Source organism: Rhipicephalus microplus, chromosome 7 (genome assembly GCF_043290135.1).
Source record: "Rhipicephalus microplus isolate Deutch F79 chromosome 7, USDA_Rmic, whole genome shotgun sequence".
NCBI lineage: Eukaryota > Metazoa > Arthropoda > Arachnida > Ixodida > Ixodidae > Rhipicephalus > Rhipicephalus microplus.
In genome coordinates, this window is record NC_134706.1 from 158,464,078 (window position 1) to 158,479,186 (window position 15,109).

At 44.7% G+C, this 15,109-nt stretch overlaps 1 pseudogene; it reads right to left on the minus strand.

Moving 5' to 3' along the window:
• Positions 1-12,596: 12,596 nt before the first annotated feature.
• Positions 12,597-13,858, minus strand: LOC119180164 (uncharacterized; annotated as a pseudogene).
• Between the last annotated feature and the right edge of the window lie 1,251 nt (positions 13,859-15,109).

Genomic DNA, 15,109 nt, shown 5'->3' on the forward strand with positions numbered 1-15,109 from the left:
TAACTGATTGCTTTTCAAAAACAAATTATTATCTTTGCTCAACAAACATGTACCCACCAGAAGGATTTGCACTAAACCCCGCTCTCCTTGGTTTAGTTCCACTTTATGCCGACTCCGCAACAAAAAGAAGCGTCTGTTCCGAAGCGCTAAACGTTCTAACCTCCCCACCCGTTGGTCTGAGAACTATAGCATAAACAAGGAATATAACGACGCTGTTAGCAACGCAAAAACAACATTTTTTTAATTCCACACTGCCCGCTCTTCTTCAGACTAAACCCCGCAAATTTTGGAGCATAATGAGAGGTGAATCTCGATCAAATATTCAATTAACATACTCTGACCTGGTTGTACCACCTGACCAATGCTGCATGGTTCTAAATAATGCTTTTTCTTCAGTGTTTCAAACAACAGCCCCTTCATTATATCCCCATGTACCCCATGCCAATTTTCCGCTCATGGAACCTATTTTCGTTGGCTGGGTGGGCTTAACTAGGCTAATTCAAGGTTTAAAAATGTCTTCTTCTGCAGGCCCCGATGAAATTTGCTCCAAAATGTTGAAATTACCAGAAGTGTAATGTTCTATTGTCCTTGTAAAGCTTTTTCATCAGTCATTACAGTGTTCATCGCTACCTGCTGATTGGAATTTCGGAAAGGTGGTTCCCGTCTATAAGTCAGGTAACCCGCATCTTCAAGAAAACTATCGACCAATATCTTTCACAAGCATTTCCTGTAAGCTACTCGAACATATTATTTTCTCTCATTTAATAGACTTCCTTGAAACAAATTCCTTTTTTCATCCTTCCCAACACGGCTTCAGGAGAACATTTTCATGCGAAACCCAACTAGTATCTTTCACTAACGATCTCTTTGCCCATTCTGACGAAGGTTACGACACTCATTGCATTTTTCTTGATTTTCATAAGGCGTTCGATACCATTTTTCATAAACTTCTCCTCGTTAAAATAAATCAATTGAACCTTGACCCTAATGTGCTTGGCTGGATTAAGTCCTTTCTCTCTAACAGGTCGCAATATGTCACTGCTAACAACTGTTCTTCCGATACCTCTGCCGTAACTTCAGGGGTGCCGCAGGGCTCTGTGTTAGGTCCATTGTTATTTTTTATTTATATAAACGACCTTCCTAACTGTGTTAAGCTTTCAACCATTAAATTGTTTGCGGATGATTGTGTGCTGTATTCCAAAATCACTAACCCAACTGATTCTATCAGACTTCAGAATTACCTAGATAACGTGTCTCTTTGGTGTCGTGGCTGGCGGATGAAACTTAATTCAACCAAATGTAAAAGCATGCGTGTATCTCGAAAAACTTCAGCTTCTAACACTTGCATGTATCTTCTTAATGATGCTCCCTTATCCTCAGTGCACTCGAATAAATATCTTGGGCTTAACATTACTAACAATCTACCCTGGCAGAAACACGTCGAATACGTCACTAATAATGCTAACCGCATGCTCAGATATTTGCGACAAAACTTTTCTTCCGTACCCATGTCAGTGAAACTAAACCTTTACAAAACGTTAGTACGCTCTAAACTGGAATACGCATGTGCCGTCTGGGATCCCGGTCAAGTAACCCTAACTCTCACTCTAGAAGCCGTTCAAAACCGCGCAGTCCGTTTCATTTTCTGCAATTATTGCCGTCATGCCAGCGTCAAAGCCATGAAAAAAACTCTGAACCTAACCGACTTATCGTTCCGTCAAAAATGCTCTCGCCTCTCTCTTTTTCATAAAATTTATCATTACAACCCATCTTTAAAAGAGACCCTTCTCTTTTCCCTCTCTCACATTTCACCTCGTTTCGATCATTGCTTTAAAGTAGGTGTGCCATTTTGCCGAACAAACCACTACAGTGATTCCTTCATTCCCAGAACAAGCAAAGACTGGAACTGCCTTTCCGCTGCCACCGCATCCCTCATCGACCCTGCAAACTTCAAACTCTCCATTTTGCAGCAATTGTAACATTTCGCTTACTTTTTGTTGTATAACCCCCACTCCTTTCTGTAAAGCCTTCGGGCATGGAAAGTATTCAAATAAATAAATAAATAAAATAAATCCAAACGACGCCACCTGCTACTAGTTTAAGCGACGTCGTGAGGGAAGAACTGGCATCGATCACAGGTACACCAGTTCCGAGTTCACATCCCTTGCCCATTCCAAGTTATGCTCACGTTGCTGCAACGACGGCTGCGCCCCAGCAAAGCCTGGCCTCGATGACAATCTCACCAGTTTCGAGCTCATATCCTGTGGCCATGCCAACTTATGCTTAAGTTGCTGCTAAGACACCTGCACCCCAGCAAAGCTCAATGCAGCTACCAGCGGCCGAATTGCATGGTTCGCTCAACTCACTCGCACCACGACCATCTTCCCAGCCTTACAACGACTGGCGCACTTCGCGGCCGACCTGCTTCTATTGCGGCATCCGTGGTCACATTTCAAGGTTTTGCCGACGCCGTCAGTGAGACGAAAGACGAAGCTACGATAACTTTGAACGGGACGACTTCTACCCCACTGGACCACCCTATCGCTGACTGTATCAGAACAGCACACGTCGGTCGCCGTCTCCGCAAAACTTTGGCTCAGTTGGCAGTTCCCGTTTCTCACGTCGTCGCTCACCTTCACCGATGCGGCGTTCCTCTTCTTCTCTCCGACCTTCTACTTCAATTCTTAACCGCCAACTGGAAAACTAAACAGTGCAGCTTCGGGAGAGAAAGCTGCATCTTTCGAACTGCGTCAAACTCCTCCGGACCGCCCATCGAATGTTTTATTAGTGTACGTTGAAGGTATACAGACAGAGGCACTGGTAGACGCAGGCGCATCACTTTCCGTGATTCGTGCAGACTTTTGTGCCCGCTTGAAAAAAGTTAGGACCCCATACGATGGACCACCCCTTTGTTGCGCAGATGGAGTCCCTACTCAGCCTTCAAGTGTTTGCAGAGTCCGCGTTTTCATAGATGGCATCTTTCACCACATTCAGTTTCTTGTACTTCCTTGGTGCACTCACACAGTAATTTTAGGATGGGACTTTCTTTCTTCGGAATCAGCTTTCATATCGTGTCGTCAGCGAGTAATTGAAATGTCAGCTACTGAGAGTTCATCCGATGTCGATCTATACAGCTTACGTTTTATTGCTGCCGCTGATTGTTTCATTTCGCCAGGAGATGAACAAATTCTCACGATCACTTCGGATACTATAGTTAACGGTGACGTGTTCATAGCCCCATCATTTCGCTCCAAACCTGCGGGGCTTACCATAGCACCCGGCCTTGTGCGGTTTAACGACAGTAAAGCATTGGTCACCGCCTTGAACCAAACTTCATCGCGAGTGATGCTGCCCCAAGGCACTGCTGAGAGCTGCTTCGCTGACAGCGAGCCTTTCTTGCTGGTTTCCCTTCACGCAGAATCAACGCCTTTGTCTGCTACAACTGATATGAAGGCTACCACTGTTGCTTTAAAGGACACCATAAGTCCTCACCTCACTGCCGAGCAACAGAGCGACCTCTTAGACCTTCTCCAAAAGCACAGCCTTTTGTTGACGTACATTCCAAAGTTCTGGGCCGCACCTCCGTTGCAGAGCACAGCATTGAAACCGAAGGCAGCTCCATTGTACGCCGCCGCCCATGCCGTCTGTCTTCGGCGGAACGGCAAATCATTGAGGAAAACTTCACCGACATGCTCAAACGGGATATTATTCGACCTTCATCTAGCTCTTGGTCGTCTCCTGTAGTGTTGGTCCGGAAAAAGGGAGGCGCTATCTGCTTTTGTGTTGATTACAGAGCGCTCAATAAGATCACAAAAAAGACGTATATCCGTTACCACGCATAAATGATGCCCTGGACTCCCTACAAGGCGCAGAATACTTCTCCAGCCTCGACCTCCGATGCGGGTATTGGCAAGTTCCTATGCGCGAAGCAGACAAGGAGAAAACAGCATTTGTGACGCCTGACGGGCTTTACGAATTTAACGTCATGCCTTTTGGCTTATGCAGCGCTCCAGCAACATTCGAGCGCAAGATAGATACCGTCTTACGTGGTCTCAAATGGAAAACCTGTTTATGTCACTTAAACGACATTGTAATTTATTCTTTTACTTTTCCTCAGCACCTTAAGCATTTGGACGAAGTTCTAACGTGCATTTCAAACGCTGGTCTACAGCTTAATACAAAGAAGTGCCACTTCCCCAGCACAAGCATCGAAGTATTGGGTCACCTTGTCAGTAAAGGTGGCGTTCGACCCGACCCCGACAAGGTTGCTGCCGTAATTGGTTTTCCACGTCCGGGAAATCAAAAGCAATTGCGAAGTTTTGTGGGCCTGGCGTCTTACTCCCGCCGCTTCATCCGTCACTTTGCTGCCATCGCGGGTCCGTTAGACAAGCTTCTGACGTCAGGAACGGCTTTCACGTGGACTGACGAGTACGAGTGTGCTTTCCAAGCCCTTAAGCGTGCTCTGACATCAGCCCAGTCCTCCGTCACTTCGATGAGAGTGCACCCACTTTCCTGCACACAGATGCCAGTGGCCACGGAATCGGTGCTGTCCTCCTCCAGCGCGATGAAACATCACGTGAGCGAGTAGTTGCGTATGCCAGCCGCGCACTAACACTTGCGGAGCAGATTTACTCGATAACAGAGCAGGAATGTCTCGCTGTCGTTTGGGCTATCCAGAAATTTCGACCTTATCTGTATGGACGCCACTTCACTGTGATCACCGACCACCATGCCCTATGCTGGTTGTCCTCGCTGAAGAATTTGTCTGGGCGCCTCAGTCGCTGGATACTGCATTTGCAAGAGTACACTTTCGACGTTGTGTACAGCTCTGGCAAACAGCATAAGCATGCTGACGCTCTCTCTCGCTGCCCTCTGCAACTTTCATCTACAACCACGAATCCTCAATGCCCCTCAAGTGATCAAGCGACTTCCGCTTCACCCACGTTATCACCCCTGGCAATTGCTGGGTCACTATCTTTAAACAGCAGCGCCCAGTTTGCCGCGTGCCAACGTGACGACCCCTACTGTAAACGCATCATCGGATACTTGAATGACTCGTCTTCACCTAATGCCAGACTACGTCGTCAGCTACGGCATTTCAAGCTAGAGAACAACGTCCTGCAGCGCTATACTTACGATGCGGATGGGCATCGGTGGGTGGCAGTACTTACCTGTTCGCTGCGAAAACAAGTTCTCGAAGAATTGCACGACGACCCATCAGATGGACTCTTGGGCATCCAAAAGATCTACATCCGCGTTAGGAGCCGTTTCTTCTCGCCTCGTCTTTCTACCTTTGTGGCTAATTATGTCGCTTCTTGCACACTTTGTCAACGCTGGAAACGACCAACTTCAGCTCCTGCTGGCCTAATACAACCCATTCTATGTTCCGATACACCTTTTGTCGTTGTCGGAATAGACCTCGTCGGGCCACTTCCCGTAACGCCAGCGGGCCACCGCTGGATCGTCACAGCTGTCGACCACCTCACACGATACGCGAAGACTGCTCCTCTACGCACTAGCTCTGCATCAGACGTTGCCGCCTTCTTTCTAGAAGCCATTGTGTTGCGTCATAGTGCACTTCGCGCGTTGTTGAGTGGCCGAGGCAAGGCATTCCTGTCCACAATTCTTATGAAATCCTAAAAACTTGTAGCACAGTTCATAACACCACATCCGCTTACCACCCGCGGACAAATGGCCTGACAGAGCGATTACACCGGACTCTAATCGACATGATATCCATGTACATCGGACCGAACCACGATAACTGGGACAAAATCTTGCCGTTTGTAACATTTGCACACAACACCGCTGTTCAACGAACCACCGGGTATTCCCCTTTCTTCCTCGTCTATGGTCGTGCGCCGACATTCACCATTTACGCCTCTTTCTTCAATGTAACGACAAAAACGTCCACGACTACGCCAGAACATTTCGTTTCCAGGCTCGTTGATGCACGGCGACGTGCTCAACTCAACACGGAGGCCAGTCAACAAGACCGCAAGCAACGCTATGACAGCTTCCGTCGAGACGTCACTTTCTGTCCTGGAGATGAAGTATTACTTTGGACGCCTATTCGCACTCCAGGATTGTGTGAAAAGTTTCAGTCACGCTTTCTCGGACCTTACGTTATTTCTGAACGGACATCTCCTGTCAATTACCTTGTCACTCTCGTCGAAGGTTCCTCGGACCGTCGTTACCGTGCTTCTGAGATAGTCCACGTTTCACGTCTTAAACCCCTTGTTCGCCGTACAATTCCCGCCTTAGTCTCGGCCGGGCGGGCCGCTCAAGTGGGGAAAATAAGTGTGACCATTGTTTATGCGTCCCATCTATTCATCCGTACATACTCATCATCACTAGTCAAGCTCAGGTTGTGGGGCACATACTCGAGACAATAAAGAAGAGTCTTGAGGGTACTGGACGCCATCTTACAATATATATTTGTGTGTTTGTCTGTCTCAGCAATTGTTCCAAATGAAAAAATGGATAACCGTGTGGTAGAACACATGCTTGCCCCCCAAACAACCGGGGTTTGATCCTGAATCCGGCCGAAAACTTTTTGATGTTTACTTCATCTGCTTCTTGCTAGATGTTTAGGTCACATACAACACGATGATTTTTTGCTCAGAACCAATGACGCCGACACCGGAATTCCTGCAAAATGAGCTGTTTGGGCTATCACGTGAACGCCAATTTTTAACGTGAATGCACCCAGGTTAAACGTTACCCACGTTGATGCTTGGTAGTACATCTCTAGTTGGACGACTAACGTCCAGGATTATTGATGAATCAAACCTTCGTGGTAGCTGTAGTACATAATGGATAAAGAATAATCAGACGTAGCCGCGTGAGAGCCAGAAGAGCGTCGCCGGCTGGCAGCAGAAGTTGGGCTCAGGTCGCCATTTCTTCATGTGTTAAAGCTTCAATTATTGCCTGCCAAGTTGGAAACGCAGCGAATGTTGTGTCCGCTCTATATCACGGTCGCGATTTTTTTCAGGGCGAGGGTAAGCGGGAAACGCTAGGCAAGGCAGGCACTAGTCGAAGAGCTATACTTAATTTAGATGGGTCAGGCCAAGGTTGCCAACATAGCGGAGATATAATGGAGGCTTGGACTGAGTTTTTCACGTCGCGGTGTGTGAACGCATTCAAAAATTTGCATTTCTTGTATTGGAAGCATGCCGAATGGGACGGGCGTGTAGCAATAATGGTTCAGCGGAGCCGATCACAGAGGCCACAGTCTTGATGCAATGCTCAACCTTACCGCTCCGAGACACCGACCCCAGCCAGCCGACCAAGATGACTGTGACCGGAAGCAGTGAGACGTAAAAAAAAGACACCTTTGCCGGAAAGGCGAAGCAATGAACATGATAGCAAGAAATTGAAAGGTCACGTGCAGAATGGAAAGCAGATTTAAATATGCCCCGCTTTCATCACGCAGAAATGACGCACAAAACGTAATCAATATACGGATGCACGCAATTAAGCATCTTATTTGTTAATTTGCTGTGTCTCAAAAGTGCGCGCTTTTCGTAAACAGAGAATGCAATGATTTCAGTGACCTTTGTGCAACCGGTAACTACAGCAGAATTGTTTCAGGTGAAGTCATATCGTTCCAGGTAAGGCAAAATCGTTTCAGGTAAGGCATACCTCATTCCAGGCAAGGCAGAATCGTTCCAGCAGAATTGTTCCAGGCAAGGCATTTGACCTTCCCCTTCTTGCCGCTGCGAGATAAGGGCGGGGGAGGGAGCGTCACTCCCATTCTCTAAGCCGGGCAAAGTATGCGTAGGAGATTAGAGCGGGCGCTGCCACACGATGTGGTGACGTGCGCTCGTTGGACCATCTTACTGGTAAAGCTGAAAACACAATCCCCCCCCCCCCCCCCTTCAAGAGCCTCGTGAGTGGCGGTAAGTGGTAAATACAAGTAGCTTGCCCTTTGGACGGTGAAGGATGTGTGTTAACACCTCACTTTCACGACGCAGAGGTTCCATGTTAGAAAGAATCCACGCGCCGGTGTGTGTGTTTTTTTCAGGATTTTTTTTTCTTTCTTGCGTTTTCATTTATATAGATACGAATACATACACGGTGCCTGACGCCGACTCCCACATCAACGCCCAGGCCGGCAGCAAAATTCGGCCCAGAGCGTCCATATAAATGGAATCACAATACAAGCGCGCTTTTATTGTTCGAGTGAGCGTGGCCGTCGTGCAGTCATTTAAAGAAAGAAAAATGACACTGGTGCAGCCGATAGCATGCTCGTCATTTCTTGACACGAACTGAGAGGGCGTGTGTTCCACTCCCTCTGAGAGAACATTCTGCTTGCTCAAAAACGTTCTGTGGCAATTGTTTGTGTTCCTTGTCTCACGCCATTTCCGATACAGAAATGCGTTGCTGGAGTATTGCTGGACCCAAGCATAAAACACTTTCACGTTAAAAAAATAGAACTCAAAGGCTCGCCGAAGAATCAGCTGCAATTGACTCAAAGAAAAAAATTGTTTTTTTTTCAAGCCAATGTAGTGAGCTTGTCGCATCCTTCTCCGAAAGCCTTCGACACCTAATGGGGCTTTTCAATGCCTCAAAAATTAGAGACTTTGTCATATTTTTGCACTTTTCCTTTCTTCACACGTCTCATGGATCAGCGTTCATTTGACCAAGCTACAGCGTCATGCGGTGACGTCACATGCGACTTTATCATAAGTATATGAATATGTGGCAAGGTTACGAGGCTGGCTATACGTCACGTTATCATGATATCATATGGGTACGTTATCCCATGGTGGTGATTTTTCGCCAAACTTGTGGCGATGCCACCGCAGTAGGACTCCCACGTGGAATGCTGAACAACTTTTCCGTCTGATGACACATCTAAAGCTTTCGTCCTAATAGAGTTTTCGTTCTGCAGTCAAGTTTGTGCCACAAACAGCATGAGTTCAACCATGGTGTAAGCAAAAAATTAGGTGTGGAGACTCTGCACCCACCATAAGAAAGATCACATCCAGGTAACTTCCGGATTTAGTACTTTCACCAGCCGCTGTTAATCATGTCATGGTCCCTCAAACTTATTCGACAAGCTTTCTCACCGCTAAATACTAAATCTGGTTTATCTTAGATAAGCAGGTGATATACGTAGTATATATTACCGTATATATTATACGGTGGTATATACTACATATATCGCCTCCTTAACAAGGAGTCAACAAAAATTAGTATAGAATATCCGGTGATAAATACATCCGTAGGCAGCTGATGGATAGATAGCTAGCTAGCTAGCTAGCTAGCTAGCTAGATAGATAGATAGATAGATAGATAGATAGATAGATAGATAGATAGATAGATAGATAGATAGATAGATAGATAGATAGATAGATAGATAGATAGATAGATAGATAGATAGATAGATAGATAGATAGATAGATAGATAGATAGATAGATAGATAGATAGATAGATAGATAGATAGATAGATAGATAGATAGATAGATAGATAGATAGATAGATAGATAGATAGATAGATAGATAGATAGATAGATAGATAGATAGATAGATAGATAGATAGATAGATAGATAGATAGATAGATAGATAGATAGATGTGTCTATCTATCTAGATAGACAGATGTGTCTAGACAGATGTGTCTAAACAAAAGGCTGTGCTTTTGGAGAAGGTCGAAGAGGTCGCTCTGTTGCTCGGCAGTGAGGTGAGGACTTATGGTGTCATTTAAAGCAACAGTGGTAGCCTCCATATCAGTTGTAGCCGACAAAGGCGTTGATTCTGTGTGAAGGGAAACCAGCAAGAAAGGCTAGCTGTCAGCGAAGCAGCTCTCAGCAGTGCCTTGGGGCAGCATCACTGGCGATGAAGTTTGGTTCAAGGCGGTGACCAATGCTTTACTGTCGTTAAACCGCACAAGGCCGGGTGCTATGACGTTGTTTGTTGTCATGTTTATACGTGACACGCGTGTCATCCTTGAGGTAGTTTGGTTCACATGGCATGTTGCTAAACTGGTATGATATGACATGACTGCATGGCAAACACAAGCGACCGACCCTAACAAGAAAAAGTTGAGTATATTGGGCCCTTCATGATGCGTTCAAGGCTGTTTTGCTAGCTCCACATACATCCAATTTGGTGTTACGTGACGTCAATGGACGACGAATTATATAACTGGTGCAAACATGATAATTCGGACACGCGTGTCATGTAGGGACATCACAACATACTACGCTCAAAGCGTGCTTGCGACTGTTTCGCTAGCTCCACATATATTAAATTTGGTATAACGTGACGTGGATAGATGACGAATGTAAACGACACATCCAAACATGATAATCATGACACGGAAGTCGTGCACGGAATCATTTACCTCCACCTCGTAACGTTGTGCTGATTTTAAAGTGACATATCATCATTTTTCATTCGTGTTTCGCATATCATCGGTACCCACTGTATCAGGGATCAGCCATTTTTCTATATAGAGCCCGTGCGCGGCACGCACAATTCAGTAAATGCGTTCGGTGCGAAATCATCTAAGAATAAACGGGCTTGATTCGGGATTGCGAAAAAGAGGCACGGCTGCGCAGTTGGTTATACTATTCAAGGCAGCCATTTACATTGGTAAAGGTGATCAGGAAGTAGTTCTTTTGCTAGAGACTACTGATGTCCTAATTGTGTTCCTCCAGGGCATTATTCTACTTAGTGAGTTCCTCGTCTATTCAAATCTGACGTGAATGGTACAAAAATATTCTGAATAAAATACAAAATATTTGTCCGACTTCTCTTTTTCTGAGTAAAAAACTCATTCAAGCGTTTATTCAGTTTTTTAGATATGATATAGGCTAGTCTTCCCTTCAGATGCATTTATATACTATTATTCATGATTGAAGTCTCAGAAAGTCACCTGAAGGAACCCCTTCCACTTATCCAGCGAAATCATAAGACTTTACCGGAAAAATTCTTATTCTGCTTCTCGTAACTACATGATTTTAATGCAGGATGTGGCGTAATCCCATTGTGAAAGTCAAACATTTTGATCCCGAACATTAACAGCTACGTTTTCTGTGGTGGTATATTTTCGCTACTTCACAGGCACTCTCATGTTAACGTCCAATAAATTGCACTCATATCACAATAAGCGGATGTTCATATATAAAGGGGTTTTTACGTTTCAGAATAGCTGCTGGGACAAGCCGGCGATTCGTGATTCTTGAAATCAGAGAGCGTAATTACACAGCGACACAGCACGCTTCTCCGTCATACGTTCTGAAAAGTTAGTGTTATCCAGCTGTAAAAAAAACTCTGCAAACGTAAATTTATTGCTCTTTTTTCAGCTTTTGAAAGAATTTGCTGTGGAATATAGGGAAAGTGGCTAACTGCAGCAGCTAATTATATGGCGGCTTGAACGCAAACGATTGCGTGTTTTTTTTTTCGTTTGTCGTTTATTAACGGTTTTTCGCCTAGACTCCAACTCGTACGGCATTCCACGCCGACGAGTTCAGTACCGCCTATTTCAAGAATTAAATAGGCACAAATGAATATTCACTTCCTGTGTGGATTCAATGGTTATGAACGGCCTATTTTTGTCGTATTAGGCAAACAAATATGAAATTTTGCACGTCTTAGTTGAATACGCAAATACGCTAAAGGGAATAGTGGTTTTATCTTGAGTAATTAGCAGTACTCGGTTCTGACAAGTGATGTAACTGGCTATACCACGCACAAAAAGGATTTAGCTTGCAGTAATAAATGACTCAAAGTTGGAAACAGCGAAACTTAACAATTTTGGAGGCAAACTTGATTGCTTCTATGTTGTGTTAAGGCCTTAGATAGTCATTCAGGTTGTTTTTATGTTGTTTCTAGGGCTTTTCTAGGCTTGCTTTAGGGATGCTTGGTAGGTTTATGGTGATATCGGCGCAAAGAAGTATGAGTCAAACTACAGCCACTCACACACGTTACGTATGTCTGAAGTCCAGATGAAGAAACTTGCGCTAAAGCTAAACATCGAGTTGCTGTACCGGAATGCTGGTGTGGGCCTTCCAGCGCTTCATGGTTTTCTCGTAACCGCTGGCGCCCAACTGCTGCCTTTTTCATTTTAGAGGCGAAGCAGCTCTTTGACTAGCCTGTGTTATGCTGTCCCTCCACCCGAACCACTCCTATCACCGCAGGTGTTGGACCAGTGCCAAGTAGCTCACGCCCTCTTAACAGTACGTGGTGACGTCTCCCTCCTTCGCCTGCCGCGCACTCGCCGCGTACTTATGGCGCGTTGCAAGCTCTCCATTCGTTCTCTTTTTTGTGCCGTGCCTTATATATATATATATATATATATATATATATATATATATATATATATATATATATATATATATATATATATATATATATATATATATATATATATATATATATTGTAGATTCAACAGTCTTTTAGAAGCGTATGCGTCTTTTCTATTTGTTTTACGGCAACCAAAGCCAGACTCTTCATAATCTATATATATTTACTTCACTCAACAATACACAAATGAACAATGTTGGGTGTAACAAAAATGTTTATTAAAATATGTAAATGGTCAAGTGCACGTGACGTTTTACAGACAAGTGAAAGTACCGAACCGTCAAGGTTTTAAGGTGTACAGCTTCCGCTTTTAGGCCACTTTCTTTTGGACAAGTTGATCGTTTTTAAGTTTACAATAGTTTTTCAGCAGAATGTTGGTTGCAGCACTAATTAGGTGTTGTAGCACCAATCCTGGGCTGTGACCGCTATGACATTCCTCCAAATGGCTGCCCTCAATCAAGAGGTTGCACGTCAGCGAAAAAAGGACTTGCTTTTGATTGGGGAGTGCATGAAAGGCAGTAGAATACTTGTGACTTCGTAGTTTGTCCAACACTATTTCGGCGGTCATAACAGCGTTCACCACTGCAGGTTGGCGAAACTTAAGTCCTCCACGACTCATTCTCTCTATTACTTCTGCGTTTTTCAACACGATGTCCTCTTCTTCCACTAAGTTTGTTCTGCACGCAGTGCATGACAGCTTCTTGAATGCCGCATGGGCACAATAGCCTGCGACGTATGTTATGGCAGGAAGATTAGGGGCCTTTATTTCAATGTCCTTAGCATTTACTTCAATTTTGAATTTCTGCAAAATGGCCTCATCAAATTTGATTGAAGGCGTTTCCGATCCATCTCTGGCAACTTCAGGGCACTCTGTAGACGAAGCTTGCGTTCGGATTCATATATCTGCCTAATAGAGACATGGTATTGAGACCCGGAAAGTTGTCGATACTTGCCAAATCTTTCCTCCAAATAGTCTGTCTGAAACTTGCCCAGGAGTACATAGTCAAATTCAAGCTCTTCGAGGCAATATGCGACAAGCTTGATCAATGTCTCTGTAGTGAGTTGAAAAGCACTGTGGGTCACCCGTGTGAGAATTCCGTTATCGAACTTCAATTGTTCCCACACGTCAAGCCACTGCATGATGCTTCGAAGGAATTCCACTTGTGGGCACAATGTTTGCGTGATGGGAGTCTGCAGCACATCACGAAGCCGTCGTCCTTTGTTGGGAGACTTAACATTAATAATCTTCCACCACGTTTCTACAATCCTTATGAACTCTGCAGTTGCAGGTGCGTGCTGCAAGTCATAGCGCTGGTCATATGTTTCTAAAGCAGCTGTCGTGGATGCATTAAACACTTTCAGGGCAAGTTTAACATTCTGCCTCTCCATGCTGGAAGAATTGAGAGCTTTTATTGAGAGCATTGGAGCAGCCTTCACAAGTTGATCTTGTTCCTTTGAGTGAAGATCCCGGAGGGTCTTGAAAGATGCTGTGAGAATTTTCGGGCTGCCATGCAGATCCAGAAGAGAAGAAAAAATATGCATGTGCCACTGTTCTTTTGATTAATCCAATTGTTACGAACACATTTTAACTGGTGAACGGGATCAACAACAAAAAAAAGAGGACGTGTCGGATCTGATGGGTGCGTGTAGGAGCTGCTGAATTTTGATGAATTTCCAAAAAGAGACATTGTTCTGCGATTTATAGAATTGTTATCCGTGATAACAGCAATGACGCGAAGACCAACTTTTTCAAGCTCACTTATGATGCTCCGGAGGACAGTGTGAAGCTGTTCAGCGTTGATTTTATCAACTGGCAAAATATGAGCAACACTTTTTTGAGCTGAAAGAAGGCTTTGCATCATAAATACATGTGCTGTCTTGGCTGCATTCGAAGTGTTACTGGCAACGCCGACGATTGTGCCACCTTTGTAATACAAATACGGTTGTATATGGATTTCATCCATCATGAGTACCACAGTTTTTTCATGATCCTTCATTGCAGTCACGAGTTTCTTCGCATACAGCAAGAATGAAACATCCTGTTGTTCAGCTGCCGGATTCACAACATGAGAATTGCATACACGTCTGATTGTTGACTCATGCGGCAGTTTTAGACCTCCGTAGTTCCTCAAGTGTGTATAGGCGTGAGGAGAGATGGTAAATAGGAGACTCGAAAATACTAGCAAGTCTGAAGAGTAGCAGGGTGACTTGCTTAAAAGGAGCATGACTTGTTCCCTTAAGAATGTACAAGCATCGCGTCACTTTTCGTCTTGCATTTCTTGATTCATTGCGTCCTCAAGAAGCGACACCACGAGCTTTAGTATGCCACTGGTTTTGTCCTCGGACTTTAATGTAAGTGTCTCATCAAATCTCTCAACAGCTTCCAGAAGACGCGTCAAGCACCGAATGTCATTCACAGTTTTGGGAATGTCGATGCCATCAAGTTTGGTGACCTCAACGTCTTGAAAAAACAGCGTGAAAGAGAGGTCCTCTGTGATTTTCCCTGATTTTATGACAGCTGGGGCACCATAAAAAGTCAGGTTGAGGAAAAGTACGCAGTCATGCTGCGTAAAAACTGTCCAGAATTTTGAAACCTTGATATGTGGAAGGCAGATAAAGAGTGCCTGAAAAGTGTCAATTCTGTTATTTCGCTCTTCCTGGAGATGCGTCTCGATGGACAGGTTGACGGCTTCTTACACTAAAGCTGCCTCTCGACGAGCTTTCTTCTCATGTGGGGCCTCTCGAGATGTGGTTGCGGCTGTGGCGGAAAGATAAGCTAGACAGTTCGGCAAT